The sequence below is a fragment of the Leptonychotes weddellii genome, chromosome 6, assembly GCF_054177405.1.
Source record: "Leptonychotes weddellii isolate Sample4059 chromosome 6, ASM5417740v2, whole genome shotgun sequence".
NCBI classification, from domain to species: Eukaryota; Metazoa; Chordata; class Mammalia; order Carnivora; family Phocidae; genus Leptonychotes; species Leptonychotes weddellii.
In genome coordinates, this window is record NC_138374.1 from 120,238,074 (window position 1) to 120,258,145 (window position 20,072).

The 20,072-nt window shown below is 37.4% G+C and overlaps 1 long non-coding RNA gene across 1 annotated transcript; it reads left to right on the forward strand.

The window, feature by feature from the left end:
• The first annotated feature begins 5,409 nt into the window (after positions 1–5,409).
• On the forward strand, positions 5,410–18,316 carry LOC145722366 (uncharacterized). The gene is made up of 3 exons (XR_014146590.1): positions 5,410–5,803; positions 15,689–15,998; positions 17,793–18,316. It is a non-coding gene; the product is annotated as an uncharacterized LOC145722366 (long non-coding RNA).
• Positions 18,317–20,072: the final 1,756 nt, after the last annotated feature.

Consider the following 20,072-nt stretch of genomic DNA (forward strand, 5'->3'; position numbering starts at 1 on the left):
GTCAGTGACATGAACAGAAATTTTGATTCATTAAAACAAAATGTCTTGAGGGGTCCCTGGATGGCTCAGTCGGTGAAGCCTCCGACTCTTAATTTAGGCTCAGGTCATGATCTCAGGGATGGAGGATTGAGCCCTGCATGGGGATCTGTGCTGAGCCTGGAGCCTGTGTAAAAAAATTTCTCTCTCTCCCCCTCTGCCCCTCCCATCCTCTCCCCCCACCCCCACAAGCACTCTCTGTCTCAAAAAAAAAAAAAAAAATTAAATTAAGTTTTAAAAAGTCCAGATTTAAGAAACTTTACTTGCAGTCCTACAATGTACCCGATATAGGTACTGCAAATAGAAAGATGAATGAATCTCTGTCCTAAAGGGTTTACAGTATAGTAGAGCAAATGTATTTAAGCAAGTAGTCAAAGTGAAAAGTGCCATCAGAGAGGAATGCATAAGAGGAGTGATTAACTCTGGATGCGTGGGACAGAAACAAAATGCTGTTTCCATTTACTGCAAAAACAGCATGTATCTCTTCTCTGCCTGTTTCTGCATTCCAGATCAACACCCCTTGGAAAGTATAAAAGGCTGCAATGGAGAAACTGGTCTTCAGCAAGTAGACACCTCTTACATGTATACTGATCATGGAAGAATGGATCCTCTATGTAAACACAAGGCTTTGCAGAATTTAAAAGTGGCTCTGAAAGACTTTGTTGAATTAGCATAATCACTCAACCGTTCAGGAATTAAGACAAAGACTCACTACTTTTTGGGCTCTTGCAACCTCCAGGTTTGTAGGTAGGGCTGCCAATAGTGCTTCAGCTACATTTCATAGAGTTTATTTGAAAAGCTTCAACAAAGGTAAATTTGGAAGGATTTTTCTCTATGTCTAGGTAGAGGGATATAATCACACATTTTAGACTTGCTTATGATTTTATTTTCTAAATGAAGAAATCACCTGATAAGTTTGAGTAAGATATTTGCAACTTGGTGAAATTCAGTGATCTCAGAAAACTCAAACTGAGCAAGATAAGAATCTAGTTTCTTTTTCTCACTCTGTTCTAATCTACTTATAGTCAACACCAAACACCTCTTTTCTATTATTTAAGTGATTATAAGAAAATCAAATGTGAGCCCTTCAGTGAACTGGAGGCTCATGTGATTCTATTAACTTCAATTGCCTTAGAGCTCATCTTGCCAATAAAGTTCTTGTTAATAGGCCCACTTTTCTTTCATTTTTGAATGTACTAAAGAAATCTTTGATTAATATTATCTCTGATATACTTCTTTCATATTGGACTCCTTTCATTTATTATCACCCTATGATTTATAATCATTTCAACAAGGGAGAGTAGTCATGTCAGACTCTATTTGACTATGCTTTGCAAACAAAATTTGCAAGTACTGAAGCAAGTGTCTTGTTCCCAAGTTGAAATAAATGGAAAACTAAATGCTCTAAGAACATTGACACATTATTTGTAGTTGGACTGGAATGATATGTTACATAGCACAGGACATAAACGCAAAAGCAGAGCTACTCAAAAGTCAACAAGGAGAGGCAATTTGTAAAAAATAAAGTATTTTTTAATTATTAGGGAACAACTTCAGTAAACGGTTGTGTTAATTTCTCAAATTTCTCGTAATACTATTTCAGTGATTTGCCTTTGCTTTTACTGCACATGAAAGTGGTTAACAACAGTGACTTATTTGCTTTGTTTTTCTCCATTAACTATGCAATTTTCCTAGAAAAGTCTATCAAGTTTGCCTGACATGCTTTGTTCTTTCCAAAGCTATGGCACTTATTTCTCATGACTCCATTAACTACACTTTCTTCATGTCTTCGCTAATGTTTCGCTTTTGTGTTTGTTTGTTTGTTTAGTTTTACCATGTATTGATGTCAAAATATACTGGACATTTATTTTGTAATAAATGTCATATTCAAAATAAGTCATGCTTTTCCTGCTTGAGTAAGCACCTTGAAGTCAAGAGATAGTGGCTACTCTTAGCATGATTCTACCCTTACTGTAGGTACACGTGGTCTGTGGTGTTCCATTCTTCCTATGTCTGCCTTGTCCTTTTCAAATAGGCTTGACTTGTTAATTTGTTTCTTTTTTAATTCTTAATTAAATGAAGGGCTTTGAGCTCATTGAATCCTAATGACGTTAAACTTGCTGCATTTCAAAAGGTTTGTGGGTTCAATACCAAGCTATAACTTTGGCTTGTTTTTGTGAGTTTGATCAAATCAGCTAACTTGTCAGTTTCCTCTGTACAGAAGTCAAAGGTGATCATTAAGCAACTTGAAGCATTGGCAGTGTTGTGGGGACATTTTTGCTCCTTTTGAGGTTCTATAGTGATTAAAAAATTAGACTCAGAAAAATCAGAATTTAGATAGAATTTGTGGCAGGCAGTATGTTTTCCATTTTTATTTTATGTTAAAACCCTCTGTCTAGACTTCTTCCTAAAGCTCAGTGAATTTGGCCACCCAACTGCTCTAGGCGCATAGCTCCTCCTGCCATTGCAGCTCTGCATGGATTGGGCCAATCTTCCAGACTGTTTCTTTTTCTATTAATATTTGTTTGGGGGCACCCGGCTGGCTTGGTTAGTACAGCATCAGATTCTTGATCCAGGGGTTGTAGGTTCGAGCCCCATGCTGGGTATAGAGATTACTTAAAAAGAAAAAAAAAATCTAAAAAAATATTTTTGTCATAACTCTCCTTTTCTCTTAGCTAGGGCATTTTTGAAACTAATATGTTAAACAAATGTATAAATGTATATTCAGATGTTAATGATGTGGAAATATCACAGACTATTTCTGCCAACCCTCATCTAATTTTCTTGGCATCTGCTTTTTACAGATACTGGTAGCTGGAAATATTGATCACTTCCAACTGCAGACTTTATACAGCTCCAGTTTCTGAGCTAATTCATAATGAGGCTAGAAAAAGCTAAGTTATTTCAGTTTGAATTTGAACTGGTGGAAAGTTTCTGTTCTGGAGTCCATTTTTAAGATAGGATTTTCATGGTTACAGATGTCAGCAACCCCATTTTGAGTACTAAGTTGGCTTAGGCAAACAGTAAGATAACTGGAAGTATCGTGGGTGTACCTTAAATAATAATAGGCCTGGGAGAGCTACAAACTGGGGAAACATGGCTGCCATCAACTATGAAACTTATATTCCATAGTTCCAAAAGTAGCAGATTCCTAAAGCTTCTTCTAGCTTTTTATCTCTATTTTCTTCTCCCATGTGATTTGTTTTGTCTTTATTTGGGTTTGTAGAAACAGAAAACCAAGGAAATATATTTGGTGGGAACTAAAATTTAGAACAAGTTCATAATCTTTTTCTATCTTTTGTCTCAGATCATATGGAAGATCAGGAGATATAAACTTATAAACTGCTATATGTTTCTGTTATTTTCTTTGTAAAAATCAAGTAACTTTTACTTGGAGAAATTTTTGTCTTCTGTGTTTTGTCATTGTGAGGCTTTAAGTTTTATTTCATCTGGATTTGGTGTGTTGTTTATAATTCTTTGGCTTTTTCCTCTTGTTGAGTCTGTTTTGGCCAGGCTCGTAGCTGAGACAGTAAGATCTTAACACACCAAAAACAGCAGAGAAATAGTAAAAGCAGCCTGGTTTGTGTGGGAGTTGTTCCATTTTTCTAGCCTGGGGTTTCTTTTTTTTACATTTTGTTTAAGCAAGGTTGAGATATATTTGCCTTCCCCATGTGAAAGGGTGAGTGGGCAATGCAAAAAATAAAAATAAAAAAAGTGAAGTGATTAGCAATGTTTGAATTAAATTATAGCAGGAGGTTGGACATATGCAAGAAAGCAGGGAAGCAAGGTCAGAATGGAATAAGGAGTGGAAATGTCACAGTGGGACTGGCAACGTGCATGACCAACTCTGAAACTGATCTGTCTCTTTCTTGACTTCCCTGTTCACTATGCAACAGCAATTGATTCCCAAGAAAACTGAAACCTCTTTAGAATATGGTAGTTGCATCATGACTTACGTGATTCTATTCCATCCTGGGAGTCACATCCTTTACAAGTATCTTGAGGTGCCTGATTGGCTCAGTCAGAAGAAGAGCATGTGACTCTTGATCTTGGGGTCATGGGTACAAGCCCCACATTGGGTGTAGAGAGTACTGAAATAAATAAATAAACTTTAAAAATAATAAAAATTAAAAATATGAAACAAGTATCTTGTAGGTAGTTGCATATTATAATTCATCCTTTGTATCTTTAAGTGAATCATTATTTACCATGCATAGAAAATCAAAAGCTTCTGAGAAGACCTAAAAACGATCAATACATTAGGATTTTCTTTCCTTTATATACATTTCCTCCTGATTTGGGACAGTTTCAAAAACAATGGAGGCCAAAGACCAGAGAGAATGTCACCATTTCACTTTTGTTTTACTAGAAAAATTGATTTAAAAAGTGAATCACTTCAGAATTAACTATGAAAGAAGTTTTAAGTTTTGAGTTGTGTTTTTTTTTCTTTTTTTCCTGGTGGAATCCGTATCTGACTATCAAATCAAATGTCAGTTAATCCAGAGAAAGAAGATCTGAGCAGCTGTGGATGTCTCCAAAACCAGACTACCACACAGTTGTAAAACTGCTGGAAGATGAGGCTACTGATTCAGGTGTTTGTGATCTCACAGAAGTCTTAAATCACCCATGATTACATCAAGTTAAGATCTATCTTAACCACAGCCCAACTTGATGGCAATACTTGATATTAATCAATGAATAAAACTAGACCCAACTTTATGTAGTTAGCAGGCAATTATTCAAATTTGTTTATTCTTTCTCAGATTCACTCTTCAGTCTCCTTTTCCTATCCCTTTAACTTTCCTTTCCTGCTAAACCCCTTGTATTTTTGTGCCAACATTTCTCTCCCTCCCCTTCCCTTCCCTTTTATCCCCTTCACTTCTCTTTATTCTTCACTAACTTCATTGGCTTCTGAATGTGCAGATGGACAATGGCTACTGGATTTCACTGTGAGAACTTTACCTTTACTAACTGTCTTCCTTTGTGAAGTTAGAAGAAAGAACAAAGCAAGTCAATGTGGAGTTGACAGCTTAGGGCTTCTGAGGGCTCTGTCCCCCAAGCTCCTATAGAATCCATAATCTTTCAGTCAAACTCTAAAAGTGGAGCAAATTTCTTCTACATAACATTTTTGTATGATTTTAAATGGATAAGAATGAGTCTGTTTTGCTCAAATGTCCAGAACAATGTTTGAAGAAGATGGCTAAAAAAGACATTAAGGGCTGAAGCTTACATTAATTATTTTAACTATTATATTTATTGAATGCTTTTTGTATGCTAATCACCTTGCTAAGTATTAGGTAATCTAGAGGTGAATTGTATTCAGGAGAGAGACAAATGGAAAATTTTAAAACATGTGCTAATTGTACAATGTAGGGTTAAGCATAAAATGAAGGGTATTCTGGGAGGACATAAGGTGGTACCTAATACAGCGTAAGTGGGGTCATGAAAAATGTATTCACCCAACAGATAATACTTATTACATACCAGTTACTTTTCCAGGCATTTTAAAAGAGGACAGATTCACTGGTGTATGCCTCTTGCCCTTAGCACTCTTCCTTTCTACCATCTGCCTGAGCAGTTATGTTGTTATCATGTGGTTTCAAAAGGATGAAAGCCAGAAGCTAAGGATGCCTGAACAGAAATATAGAAGGATCTGAAGACCTGATGTGCTCATGAAGCCACACTTCCAGTCTCGTCAGCAGACCTCCAGGTCTCGTGTACATGACAAAAAGAAATCGATCGAACTTCATTGTCTCACCACGTTATGGTCTGCTTTTAATTTTTTAATTTTTATTATTCTAAAATATATAGTCTGTGTGATTTTTGCTATTGTTTTGGTTTTTGAATTTGTCCTGATTAATCTGAAGATTTGCATTTTTGTCCTGGTAGTTATCTTTATAGCTATGACTTAAGATTATACACTTTAACCTTCATTGCTTTAAATGGTGTCTGTAACTATGAATTACAATTGTCAGTTTATTCTACTTTCCCTACATCTCTCCTTTCCCTCTACAATACAATTTAGCTAAATAACAAGTTTTCTTAGCTTGTCTCAATATTCTCAAGTATTTTTACCAGTATAACAACTTATCTTTAAGAAATATCATTTGACGAGCACCTGGGTGGCTCAGATGGTTAAGCGTCTGCCTTCGGCTCGGCTTGGGTCATGATCTCAGGGTCCTGGGATGGAGCAGAGCCCGGCGCTGGGCTCCCTGCTCAGCGGGGGAGCCTGCTTCTCCCTCTCCCCACCCTCTGCTTCTGCTTTCTCTCTCTCTCTCTCTCAAATAAATACAATCTTAAAAAAAAAAAAGAAATATCATTTAACACCCAGCAATAAAAGAGAAGGAAATGAGCACATCCTCAGTTATCTCCACCCTCTTTCCCTTTCCAGCAACAACGAGAGCATCAGTTCCTGGGTGATTGAGACATGAGGGCGTGGTGAAGGAATATGGATCTTTTTGGAAGATAGAGATGAGGCAGTGAAAATTCTTTCCCATTTTTTCAGATTGCTTTCTTTAGCAATTATAGGGTCCCCCCCACTGCAAAGCCGGAAGGGGCAGCTTAATACAGCAGACTATTGGAGATTTCATTCAGCTTTTCAAGAACGAGGTGCCCAACCCCTTGTACAGCAGCACAAAACAGATGTCCTATGTAGAAAACTGGCTGTGTGTTAGGACTCCTCTAGATTCCAATCCACTGTGTCAGCCCATAAGGCCATTGAAAGTTCTGCTCATGTCTTTTCCACTGTGGAGTTTTCTCTGCCTAGTCTAAACCCTTAGCCTCTACCTGTGCCTAGGTGGGCAAGGAAAACAGCTGATGATGCAGCCCACTTATAAAGGGCTCTTTCCTACCTGAATTTTAATTCTTCCAGGACTCTTTGCTTCTACAACAATCTACTACCTTTAAAAATAGACATTTTCCATATATATATAAATATGTATATAATGAAGTAGATATAATTACTCCCCTTTTAGATAAGGAAATGAAGGCTCAGGGGATGGGGTAATGTACCAAAGATCACACAACTAATACACGGTAGTTGATAGAGAAGGACAGGGAATCTGTCCCCATCCCATGCTCAGATCCTGTGTGCTTCTGTTCTCTGCACCAAGGAACAGTTCTCTCTTGAGCAACTGTCTTTCTTCACTTGTTTAGTGGTCCATTCAGTGGTGTCTGCTCATAGCTTGCTTCGTCCCTCCAGAGGTCAGGAGGCCCGGCAGTGCCCTGCCTCCAGCAGGCTTCGTCTTACTGGGGATGACCTCTTCATTCCCCTAAGATCCACTTTCATTTTCCATTCCTTCCCCTTTTGAAGAAAGAGAAACACACACATGTGCACATCAATAGTGCTTCTTAAAAAAAAAAAAGAAATCAAAATCTCCCATCTAAAGTGATTTTCCCCTTCTTCTTCCTTTTTCTTTTTTTTTTTTTCTTTTTTGGTCTTAGTGATAAGTTAAGGCTTCTCTGTTCCTCTGTAGAATTTTAGGTTTTCATATCTTGAGGCTCTGCCTCTAATTTTCTTTTCAGGAATTGTGGTAAATGGCACATATGGACACATATTCTATTTTCTCCTTTGAGGTTCGGTTGTCATTGTCTAATAAGACATTACCCCATCCGGTGCCTTTTTCATTCTGGATATTGTAGTTTCTGTTTCTAGAAGTTTAATTTGCGTCTTCTTATGGCTTCTGTGTCTTTACGCAACATCTTTAATCTTCGAACTTTCTGAACACATAGGGTGCAGTTATAATAACTGTTCTAATGTTCCTGCACCAGGTGTGTTTGTAACATTGTTGTGTGTGGTACTATCTATATAATTCTGCAGAAGGCTTTCAATTGATTGATTTTCACCCTCACTATAGGTTGTATTTTCCAGGCTTCTTTGCATGCCTGGTAATCTTTGACTGGATACCAGAAGTTATGATTTTACTTTTTTGCGGTGCTACTTATTTTTTTTCTTTTCATTCCTATAAGTATTCTTAGATGGTTAGGTTACTTGAAAACATTTTGATTTTTCCAGGTTAGGCTTCGTTAGGTGGGATCAAAGCCATGTTTTGTCATAGATTGATTTTCCCTGTTTCTGAGGCAAGGCCCTTTTTGGTATTCTACCTAGTATCTTTTGAATTTTAGGTCTTCCACTCTGGCTTTTGGGACTAATTCTGCCTTTGTGTAGTCTCTGAGTATGGTTCCCTCTTACCCTTTCAAGTGATTCTCTCAAGTACTTTATCACAGATCAGTGCTAATGAGTATTCAACTAATACTGAAGTGGAACCCTTTGCAAACTCTAGAGTCCTTGCTCTGTGTAGCGCATTCTTTTATGGTATTTTTTCCAGCTGACTTTAACTGCCTTGGTCTCTGAACTCCCAGCATTGCTGCCTGTCTTCAGGGAGACTGCTGGGCTCTGCCTTGGGTCCCACACTCACCACCCTAGGGAGACACTCTCTGCGGGGAGTAAACTGTAAAGATAAGGTGCACATTTGTTTCCCATTTCTCAGGGATCACTGCTCTTTATCATCTGAGGTCTTGAGCTCCCTAGAATAGTAAATGCTTGAATAAAGAAATCCCCAACTTGGTGACTACCCTTAAATTCAGTGACCATAGTTTTTGTGTCATTTTTATGTTGATACAATTATTACCTAGCCCTAACTCCTTGCTATGACATTACGTGTTGACAGCAACACATTCATATCAAAATTTTATTCTTTTTTCATGTGGGCATTTGATTGTTAATTTCACCTTCAGAGTACTATCATGCTGACCTTATTGTCTTTATTGATAAATATAATAATCATACAGACTATCAAATGACCTGGATTTGTATAGTTTTTAAAACTGAAGTGTTAGACTGTCTCTCTAGAGTGATGGTATTTGAGGTTTAAAAGAAGGAATATAAACATATAGGCTCACACTAGTCAAATGACTAGTCTGAAGTCAACCAATGGCGTCACCGTCAGACCCGGGGACAGCCCTTGGGATCATGACTTCCAACCACTTGTCATAACCTCTAGACCACCATTCAAAACCCTGAACTTCCCATCATTCAAAACCCTGACCATGCTTAAGGAAGTATTGCTTGCTTTGTTAGAGTACTTATGTCAAGTGGTAACTCTCATGTGTGACTGTGTCACAGGTAGATATAGAAATTCATTCATAGGATTAACACACACCAGTTTCCCTTTCTTATCAATGCAGGGACAACACATTATATTTGCAATAGTTTGACCAATAAAAGAAACTTTGCCATAATACAGGAATCTGAGAATACGCCTCACATTCAAGACACTTGATTTCGTGCAGTGATCCCTTAGTGTTGTGATCTGGAGAGGGATGAACTCAGGGAAGTAAAGTGATACAGAGCAGGCCAATTAACAGAAGACGTCCTGCCATGCTCACTGTGGAACAACTCTGTGCCAATTGTTTCATTTGTTATAAACACCAGTTACTCCAAAGAAATATTACCCGAGGCGACTCTCATGCCAATAGCTTCCTTCAGACTTGGTATAGAAGTAATTTTACACTACTCATAAAAGTAATAATGATAGTTAATAATAAAGCTAGATAAGAGAGGTAAAAGCAATGTAGACATTTTTGATTATGTGATCTAATCTTTATTATTATCCCATGAGACAAATGTCATTATCCCCATTTAACACATTAGGCAACTTTCAAAGAGATTAATTTTTCTAACTAAATGTGTCAAAACTTGGAATACAACTGAAGTTGACTTCAAAGTTCATGCTTGTTCTTGGGGCACCTGGTGGCTCAGTTGGTTAAGTGTCAGACTCTTGGTGTAGGCTGAAGTCATGATCTCAGGGTCATGAGATCCAGCCCTGCATCAGGCCCTGAACTCAGCAAGGAGTTTGAAGATTCTATCCCTCTGCTCCTCCCCCTCAAATAAATAAATAAATCTCTAAAAAAAAAAGTTCATGCTTGCTCCACTGTTCTAAGCTGCTTCTCAAAATCACTGCTTTGTGTGACTAAACTGTCAGCTCTTCAAGGTGCCACTTCCCTTAAGTGGATGAGCACAGTGCACCCTGAAGAAGTTCTCAGCACCATGTAGAGATAAACTTTCCTATCCAGATCAACTTTTTCCCCTACTTGGGTAGTCCTGAGGGGTACCCTGTAGCTCCTTTTTTGTATCTATTTCTTTCCCAAATTGAAATCTGGTTTGGGGCTTGTCTTGTCTTTGGAGCTTTGTTTGGGGCTTGTCTCACATATGTAAAGTGCAAAGCTCATAATCAAGACTCTTTCCTGGCAACTTACCTTCCATGGCTTCCCCACCTCCATCAACTTCACCAATTGCTTTCTTTTCCTAGGCAGTTCTCCTCACAGAAATGTTCACATGTATGAAGACTGTAGTTTTTTATGGCATATTAAGACCATTACCTAAGTTTCAAGTATGATTCAGAAACTTTAGAATATCATTAGAATGACAATATATCATCTTATGAGCGTTTAAGACTTGGCTTGTGAGTTGCATGCCTCACTGCACATCTTTGACAAAAATCATTCTAGTTTTAGGGTTTTAATTCATCTATTATATAATGACTTTGAGTGTGTTTTGTAAATTTTAGTGTGAGGGTTCTTTATAGAGTGTATTGTTTTTTAAAGTAATGTTTCAAGATCACTTAGTAGGACAACATTTTTGCCAAAATGAAAATGTGAAAAACACTTTGATGGCAATAAGCTGGGGAAAAATTATGAGACCAACTTTAATAATATGATTCTAAAGTAGTTTATGAGAACCCTACAAACCATGGGGGTTTCCATTAGAAAAATCCTAAAATTTAGTTCTGTGAAATCTAGGGGCTTTCTGATGTTCAGCTGTAACACATCTGGACTGAAAAATTAAATCTCATTTCATAAGCATCCTGTGTCAGTTTCTTTGCAGTGCAGGAAATAGGTTCAAAAAAAAAAGATATGAGCAAAGATATGAGAAAGGTATGTAATTGCTATGCAGAATACCCTGCATACTAGTTCATAATAATGTGGCCATTTCCAGGAATCAGTGGTTGATTATTTTTCACGTGATATACTTAAAGCAAATTGATGAGAGAGTATCCACATCCAATCAAATTCTCAAACATCTTTGCTGGTGCAATCACATGTTCTTATATTTATCATTAATACTGACATGTAGAGACATGCATCTGAATGTTCTATATGCTTTTTCATATGTCACTTTTTATATGTAACTCAAGAAATATTTGACAATAATTCACTTAACATTTCACTTTTGATATATTATGCTTCTCTTAAAGAATCTCAAAAGATCTTTACTAGAAAAGCACACTGGTTTAAAAATGTAACAACTGACATATATCTCTCAAACATAAACACCATTTTTTTCCCACATAGGTCAGTTCATTTTTGCTACAATACTATGAGATATGTATTATTATTCTTATATTTTACAATGGAAAATCTAATCTCAGAGATTTTTTTAAACCAACTTAATATTTCATATATATATATATGAATTTAGGACTCACTACATGCTATGTTTTCTGCATATTTGTCAGTCCTCACAATGACCATAGGAGAAAGAAATAACTTAATCTTCATTTGACAGATGAGTCAACTATAGCTTTGGAAGGTTAAGTAATGAGCCTGAGTTTACACAATTAGCAAATTGCAAATTTTAGGGGTAGAATTCATAGTCCTTGGTGTCTGATTTGACACCTAATGGCTGTCCATTCTACCATACTTTTTTCTTTGGCCCATTGACTCCACTAGGCGTGCAAGGACACACGCTTGGAGCCTGTGGCTCCATTCTCCATCGAGTATCCACTCTAAGGAGTGTTAGTTTTATAACTACAAGAATTTAACTGGTGTGGAAGTTTCAACAAATTGATGGTTAGAGGTAGCAATAATCTCCACAACTGGAATTATTTTTTACATGACTTATTACTCTTAAGAGTAAAACTGCAGAAGTATCTGCCCCTGAGACATATCCTTGACTAAGACTGATGGAAGAAGATGTTTTAGCAGCTTAGCAGTGAACATCTGGAATAGCATTTTATCTAAAAGGGTGCCCTCAAGAGTGACTGATTGCTACTATGATTATTAATAAGTATTAAATAAAACCTCTCCAAGGCATTTCCTTAACTGTTTAAAACTTATACCCTACGTCCTTGGCAAAGCCTTGGCTTTGAGTCATCCAAGAGAACCCTGTGAGAGAAGCAGAGGTGGATTATTCTGGAGTACCACCCTGACATTCCTGTCCTGCAAACAGAGGTCAAATTTCCCTGCAGTCAACTTCAAAACTGCACGTATGAGGACATGTGCATAGTCAATCCACTGATCTGGACTCTGAGGTCAATCCTCCTCAGTCTCACTGTTGAACTTCCTCCGTGACATCTGATATGAGGGAAGTGTTCCCGTTGACAGTATGTCAAGTTCCCTTCCAGGATGATGGCAACCCAGAGCATTTTATCTCTGACTAAATAAATGGCTCCAAAACTTCAGAAAATGCTAGTATGAAAACTGGTGACCACAATTAGTCATAAGCCTCATCGATTGAGAAAGATTTTTGCTATTTTACCTCCCTCTGAACATTCTTTATTCAGTGTTGGGGCTTCAGAGTAAACCTTGGCTGAATGCTGAAGTAGGTAGCTCAAACCAGGGTACACACAGTTCCTGAAAATAAAGCTGTGGCTGAAGACAGATCTTCTAGTGTGTGAACTAATGCTTGGGGTTATGTCTTTTAGTTGGGGAGGAAATGCTACTGAGCACTTTAACCTTGAAAATTCAGACTGAAAAATCCAACATAAGTCATAGATACAACTATGAATGAATACAAATTGATGTGTAATCCCCCTGCCATCTCTTTCCGGATACCCTTTCCAGCTCTCTTCACTGTGCTGTCTTCAGTGGATCCCTTCAATAGTTTCACAATGAAAATATTTATTCTTGTGTATCTCAATCAGTTACTGTAATGGGTAAAGGGAAGATACTTTAGAGCAAGTTTATTACTTCTGAGCTGTAGGAGCCCCGTGTAATGGTTAGTCCGAACAGTCTCCAACTTTTGGACTTACGAGGGTCATCATAAAAGGGGACTTGCTCGGCTATTCATTATTAAAGTGAGTTCAATGAATATTTGTTAAGTGGAAGCTAAGTTATATGAATCGTAAGTGTCTTTTAAAGACTGGCTAGAGGAATTGTAAAACATGAGGGGAAAAGGAGCTCTATGTGCATTGTAGGTGAAGCTCAGGTCTGAAAATGGCACAGATGTGGGGATTCATGCCCAGAGAGCTCAAGAAAGAAAACCACAACTTCCTCATAGGATGTCCTCCTCATGGCTTCAGAGCTGCCTTCAGCTAGCTCAAAGGAGGCTCATAGTTTCTAAGTAACTATAAGTAGGGCAGCAGCAGGAACAGACTTGAAGCTTTTTACTTTATTTACCTTTTTTTCCTTTTTGGTCAAAACCAGAAAGTTTGGTTATTAGAAGCAATTTTGGTTACTAGAAGCAATTTTGAAGACTTCTGAGGAATGCTGTGGGGGAAAAGACATTTTATGGTAAAAGATAAATTCAAGGGAAAGGAAGAGTGTTATTTGAACTTCTCTTGAAAATCTTTAAGGGTTGAAATGTTACTGTCATCATCTACTCGATTTAAGACATTTAATTAGTGCATAGTGCACACTATTGAAAGGAATCCAGAGTTGTTGTTTTGTACCCAGTAGAGAAGGAGGTGCATGCTAATTGCACACTTATGTTTAATGCAGGGTAGGATAAAATCAGTGTTATTAGAGAAGTATAAAAAAGTGAAAAGACATTGAAAAGGTGAAGAACTTACAATAGAGGTATCAGGTTCAGTTCCCAGAGGTTCCTTACTTCCTCTTTCACCTTGCCTCTGGTGTTCACTGACAGGAGATGGTCCCACCAATCCTTAATTATAGATGGAGTTAACTGCTGGTGGGATCAGTAAACTCTTTCACCTACTATTGTAGTTAAACAAAAATGTTTTCAATTAGCATATCAAAAACTTTGGAAGGCTTTATTAAGTGGTATATCTGATGATCTGCAGGAAAATATGAAATTCAAGTTCAATGGAGGGGTGATTTTATTTTGTTTATTTGTTTCAAATTTTTATTTACATTTTAGTTGTTAACATATAGTGTAATATTGGTTTCAGGAGTCGATTTAGTGACTCATCACTTACATTTAACACCCAGTGCTCATCACAACAAGTGCCCTCCTTAATACCCATTACTCATTTAGCCCATCCCCCGTCCACCTCTCTCCATCAACCCTCAATTTGTTCTCTTATAGTTGAGAGTCTGTTTTATGGTTTGCTTCCCTCTCTCTCTTTTTTCCTTCCCATATGTCCATCTATTTTGTTTCTTAAATTTCACATGTGAGTGAAATCATATGGCATTTGTCTTTCTTTGACTTATCAAAGGGATGATTTTAAAAGACTTTTCATTTTGATGTAATTTTTAGACTTATAGAAGACATGGAAAGATAGTACAGAGTTCATGTATAATTTTCACCCACTTCCCTTAGTTTTAACATTTTATATAACCACTTTACAATTAGTACAACTAACAGGGACACCTGGATGGCTCAGTTGGTTAAACATCTGACTCTTTATTATTATTATTATTATAATTATTATTTTAATTATAATTAAATATAATTATAATTTTTTTATTATGTTATGTTAGCCACCATACAGTACATTATTAGTTTTTGATGTAGTGTTCCATGATTCATTGTTTGCGTATAATACCCAGTGCTCCATGCAATATGTGCCCTCCTTAATACCCATCACTGTGCTCACCCATCTCCCGCTTCCCTCCCAAATCCTCAGTTTGATTCCCGGAGTCCATAGTCTCTCATGGTTCATCTCCCCCTCCGATTTCCCCCCCCTTCATTTTTCCCTTCCTTCTCCTAATGTCCTTCATGCTATTCCTTATGTTCCACAAATAAGTGAAACCATATGATAATTGTCTTTCTCTGTTTGACTTATTTCACTTAGCATAATCTCCTCCAGTCCCATCCATGTTGATGCAGATGTTGGGTATTCATCCTTTCTGATGGCTAAGTAATATTCCATTGTATATATGGATCACATCTTCTTTATCCATTCATCTGTTGAAGGGCATCTCGGCTCCTTCCACAGTTTGGCTATTGTGGACATTGCTGCTATAAACATCTGACTCTTGATCTCAGTTCAGGTCTTCATCTCAGGGTCGTAAGTTCAAGCCCCACATTGGGCTTCATGGGCAGCCTACTTAAAAAAAAAAAAAAAAAACCCTAAGAAATTAACATTGGCACAATACTATAGTTAAAATACAGACTTTAAAATCAAATTTCCCCAGTTTTCCACTAATATCCTTTTCATGCTTAGCCTTCAGATGGCAAAAAATTGAAACAACCCTGAGATCATGCCCTGAGCCAAAACCAAGACGCTAACTGACTGAGCCACCCAGATGCCCTCCAGATTTTTCACTTTTTAACAAAATACTCATTAATTGTTGCATTAAAATAAAGTGGGATGGACTTGGTGCTCTTTTGATTTATATTTTTATTATCATAATTTTATCTAATAATGTGTGAATCATATGGCAGTGAAGAGAGTTCATATCCAACACATGGTTAAATCTGAAAATCAATGAGTGATAACTTATCTTTCATTTTCCTACACCTTTTCAGAAATAATGGGACCTACACAGCACCTAGAGACAGCCACTTTCCTCTGGTTTTGTACAGCAACAGGAAAAGTGTTTGAAGACTTTTTCTTAACTCATGTCTTTTGCACCAGCCATTTGTGCCCGGCTCTAGCCTTTATCGTAATTGGGAGAAAAAACTCCCATTGGTGAAGTCATTGGGAAATATGGGAATTGGAATGTTAGTTGTACAGAAAGCATGGCCAGGAAATAGAAGCTAAGCACACCTGCCAAATAACCAACGGAAGGTTGTCTGAACACTTTTGCAAAAGTGTTTTATTCTTTATTCATCACGGGTATAAACATACAACTATTCGGTTATTTTTTCTTATTTCGCAAAAAAACCCTTTCAGCAGCAAAAAAACTAAAGTTTATATTTAATGAAAAATAGTTGTTTTTGTTACTCAGGAAGATTGATAATAGAAGTGAGCTTGCACAAAACATTTGTCAACATTTTCCATTTACGGTGGGGCCTGCAGTGCAATCACTGGCCACATGAAAAACGGAAGACACAATTGTACTAAAGCATCAGTATGTACTTTATAAGTGAGTGTTTCATGAAGACAGTACACAGAGATTATGAATATCAGCATGTAAGATATTAATGAAAATCTCTGTGATCTTAGTTAAATGTGGCCTGGCAACCATAAACCATAAACTGCTAGATCTATCAGAAGCCACCTTGAAATATTAAAATCATTTTACATGCTGACTTGAGGGTAGTTTAAATTTCTTCCAGTGTACTCAGTAAGCCAGTAACTCTGAACCCTTCAGGCAATCCTCAGACACAGGGCTTTCCACAGTTTGCCATCTGCCTCTGTATGCCCACATTTTTGCCTTGGCTACCATCTCAGGTCATGATTTTAATGCAAACCCAAAGTGTGGTTTTCAAGAAAAATTGCATCAGCTTCAGCTCATCCCATGTTCAGTACCCTCATATTTTTGATCATCATATCATATTTTTTGTAAATGCCTATTTTCTTCAATTGCCACTACTTTAAAAAGAGGAAGTGATGGTGTGAAGTAGAGATAGCATTCTCAGTGAAATATTCCTAAAAAATGGGGACAATCCCATCAGTCATTTTAGCTACACTTCTTGGTACGAGAAAATTTCCTCAGTAATGGAATTTCTAATGACAAAGATTCTTTGCTTGGCCAACTTTAGTCAGGCTCCTGAACATTTTCCTAGGCCCATCTGTACACTTTCTTGAAAAATCCAATTTTAGCAAGACCCCTGCTAAAACAGTTCAGCAAAACCCTCCCATCCTCCATATCTGATCATTCTCAATATCTAATCAGGGTCCTCATCCTCCATCAGTCCCCCAGTGATGTCTGATCACCCTGGCCTATCTTTGGCAAGGACCCTGTTAGATTAGTTTGACCAGATTCCCACCCTACTCTTTGGGCTCCTCTTAGTAATTTTTCATCCACTAACCCCCACCCTGCTCCTTGGTTATAAATTCCTGAGTGCTCATGCTATATTCAGAGTTGAGCCCAATTCTACACTGAGATCTCTTTTCCTCTTTTGTAATACTCCTGAATAAAATTTATTTTTACTGTCTTAGCTACTGTCCAGCTCTGTTGTTTTGTTGACACTAACTTGAGTTCTTATAGAAATAAAAGAAATATTTATGTCAAGAAAGAGTTTGCACCATTGGAAATAATATTTATAGTTCCAGAAGGCTACCTTCCTTTCCTTACTATAAAAACTATAAATTATTAAATGTTTTCATATTATCATTCCTAATAAATTCCATTATAATCCTAATGTTGTAGTCATAAATATTAATCTCTCCCAAAGACTTCTCATAGTTTGGTACAGATTCTTTTTTCATCTTTGTGCTATTCTTATGAGGTTAGAAGTGAAAGAAAGTTATTTTCTTTTAGAAATGGAGGAATTTTTTAGGCTTCACCAAGAGCTAATGAGGTGGGGATGAAATGAAACTTACTGATTCTCAGCTCATGGGTTGTTCTCATTTTTCATGGGTTCCTCATTAGAAATGACTAGGAAAAATGAGAAAAATGGTAATAAGATTATTCTTACTGGGAATTTTCAAGTTGTCCATGGAGGTATTTTTTTTTTTTTTTAGGAAAGAATATTTGATGAATCACAGTTCCTTGTATAAGCCCCTTTGAAGGAAAAAAAGGAAAAGGTTCAAAGGGGATGTCCAGAAGATAAGTCTCTGGGCCTACAGTGAATTGATTCTTAGTCAACAGGGGAATTTCTCAAATATTCTTAAAGCTCAACCCAGAACTGTATCTGTCAGCAGTGTCTGTCTTCCAGGTCAGAAACATTTACAAGTCGAGCCTAAATGTGAAGCATCTACAACTCCATCTTAAACAACTGTCTTTATCCCCTCAAGAGAAGAGAAGCCAAATAACAGGACTCTGCATGTCTGACTAATTACTCATTTCCTGCAAATGCAAAACCTAACAGTTAACATGAAATGAGGATAGCAACAAGTTGTGTATTATAAATGTGTTTCAAAGAATTCAAGCTCCTCTGAAATATTTCTGTTTAATAAAAGGCCAAAGAAAAAGAAGATCTCTTAGAGTCTGTCTCTACTCCAGGAAATTTTCCTTGCAAATCACCAATGGGAATTTCTTTTTGCCACCAACTGGTAAAAATGACCCTATTCCTGTTAGTTTATTTTGTGGTTTATAGTTCCTGCACTAAATCCTAATTATACAGATGAAATTTCAAGGAACACTGTTCATTAGTGTTTAGCCTGAAACTATAAATACACTAGAAATTTCTGAAATTTATGGGATTGGTTCATAATGATGAATGGTACATAAGGTATTACCTTAATTCGTCAGACTTTAGGCAAAATCACAGAAAAAACATATTCTAGAGAGAAGCTCTATAATTCATCTGGAATTCTGGAAAACATCTCCCTTGTTAAAAGATACAGAGGGGCACCTAGGTGGCTCACTTGGTTGAGTGTCTTCTTGCTTTCTGCTTCATGCTGAGCAGGGAGTCTGCTTGAGATTCTCTCTCTCCCTCTCCCTCTGCCCCTCCCCTCTGCATGCTCTCTGTCTGAAATAAATAAATAAATCTTAAAAAAATAAAAAGAAAATGTGCTTTCATAACATCCATAGCAAATTATGACATTTCACAATCTTTATAATTTAAAATAAACCATTATGAAGTTTTTATAGAAAAAGTAAATTATATTCTTATGATTTAATTGGCTAGCAAGAGGATTTAACAAGAGGAGAAGAAAAAAGAAAGGAGGTTGTCTTTCTTTTGTCAAAGATAAAGAAAGACATTAGAGTGGTGAAAAAAAGATTTTTTTTTCAGTAACTACTGACAGTAGGGGAAAGAACTGAGCTCCATTTACATTTACACAGAAGGACTGTGGCATTTCAAAAGGAGAACCAGGGAATAGGGAGGAGGAGCTATGGGGGCTCAAGTAGAGCCATGGGGAGTGAAAACTTCTAGAGGGTTGGTCAGTGTAAATGATTAGCCAGCTGCGTCTGCTAGCTACAGTTATGCAAGTTAGGATTCTGTCCTCCCACAGAGACTAGGAGATAGAGGCCCCATCCTTCCTGGTGATTACATTTCAAGGAATGGCTTTCAGGTCTTTGAAAAAGACACTCTTGAGTTGTAGGAGATACAAAGGGACAGAGGAAGGATTCATAGTTGTAAGCCCTTTTCTAGTAAACGCTCTAGGAAAGGGAGGTCAAAAGCCTATCATCAGGTGTTGTCTAGAAAAGCAGTAAATTCTTTTGATGGCCCTGAGCTTTTCCAGACAAGAGCACCTCTCTGTCTCTCTTTTGCCTGCCCTCTCTCTCTCTCCCCTGCCTCCCTCTCTTTTTCTCTCTCTTTCTCCCCTCCCACTCCACTCCCCCACTCTCTTATTCCCTCTTACTGTTATCTGACGGAATGAACTATAGAAAACAGAAACTACCACTGTAGGTATTTTAAGCAAGAAGGGTTTAAAGACAGGAAATTATGTGCTTACACAAATATTGGAAATGATAAAAGAAAGGATTCCAGGCTGGGCCTACAAGACTGACCTCAGATTGACCCCACTGAGAAGCTACTACCTCTGAGGTCTTTACTAGAGCTGTAAGTTCAGGAGTAATTCCTGAAGCTGTAATGCAGGTGTCGGAATGCTAAAATGAAGAAGCTGTCCTGTAGCCAGTGTGTCTGCCTTGCAACACTAAGGACACTAGAAAGTGGATTCCAAAAGCTAGAACTAGGCATTAACTCTTGACTTCCAAGAAGCTGTAGTGAAGATGCTGGAAGTTAGCTGCAGGAACGCCTCATGTTTCCACAGTGTTGCTCATAAGCAGAAATAAAAAGATAGCTTTGACTTTGCTGTTCTTCTATATCTTCTATCAACAGAAACTAATATGAATCC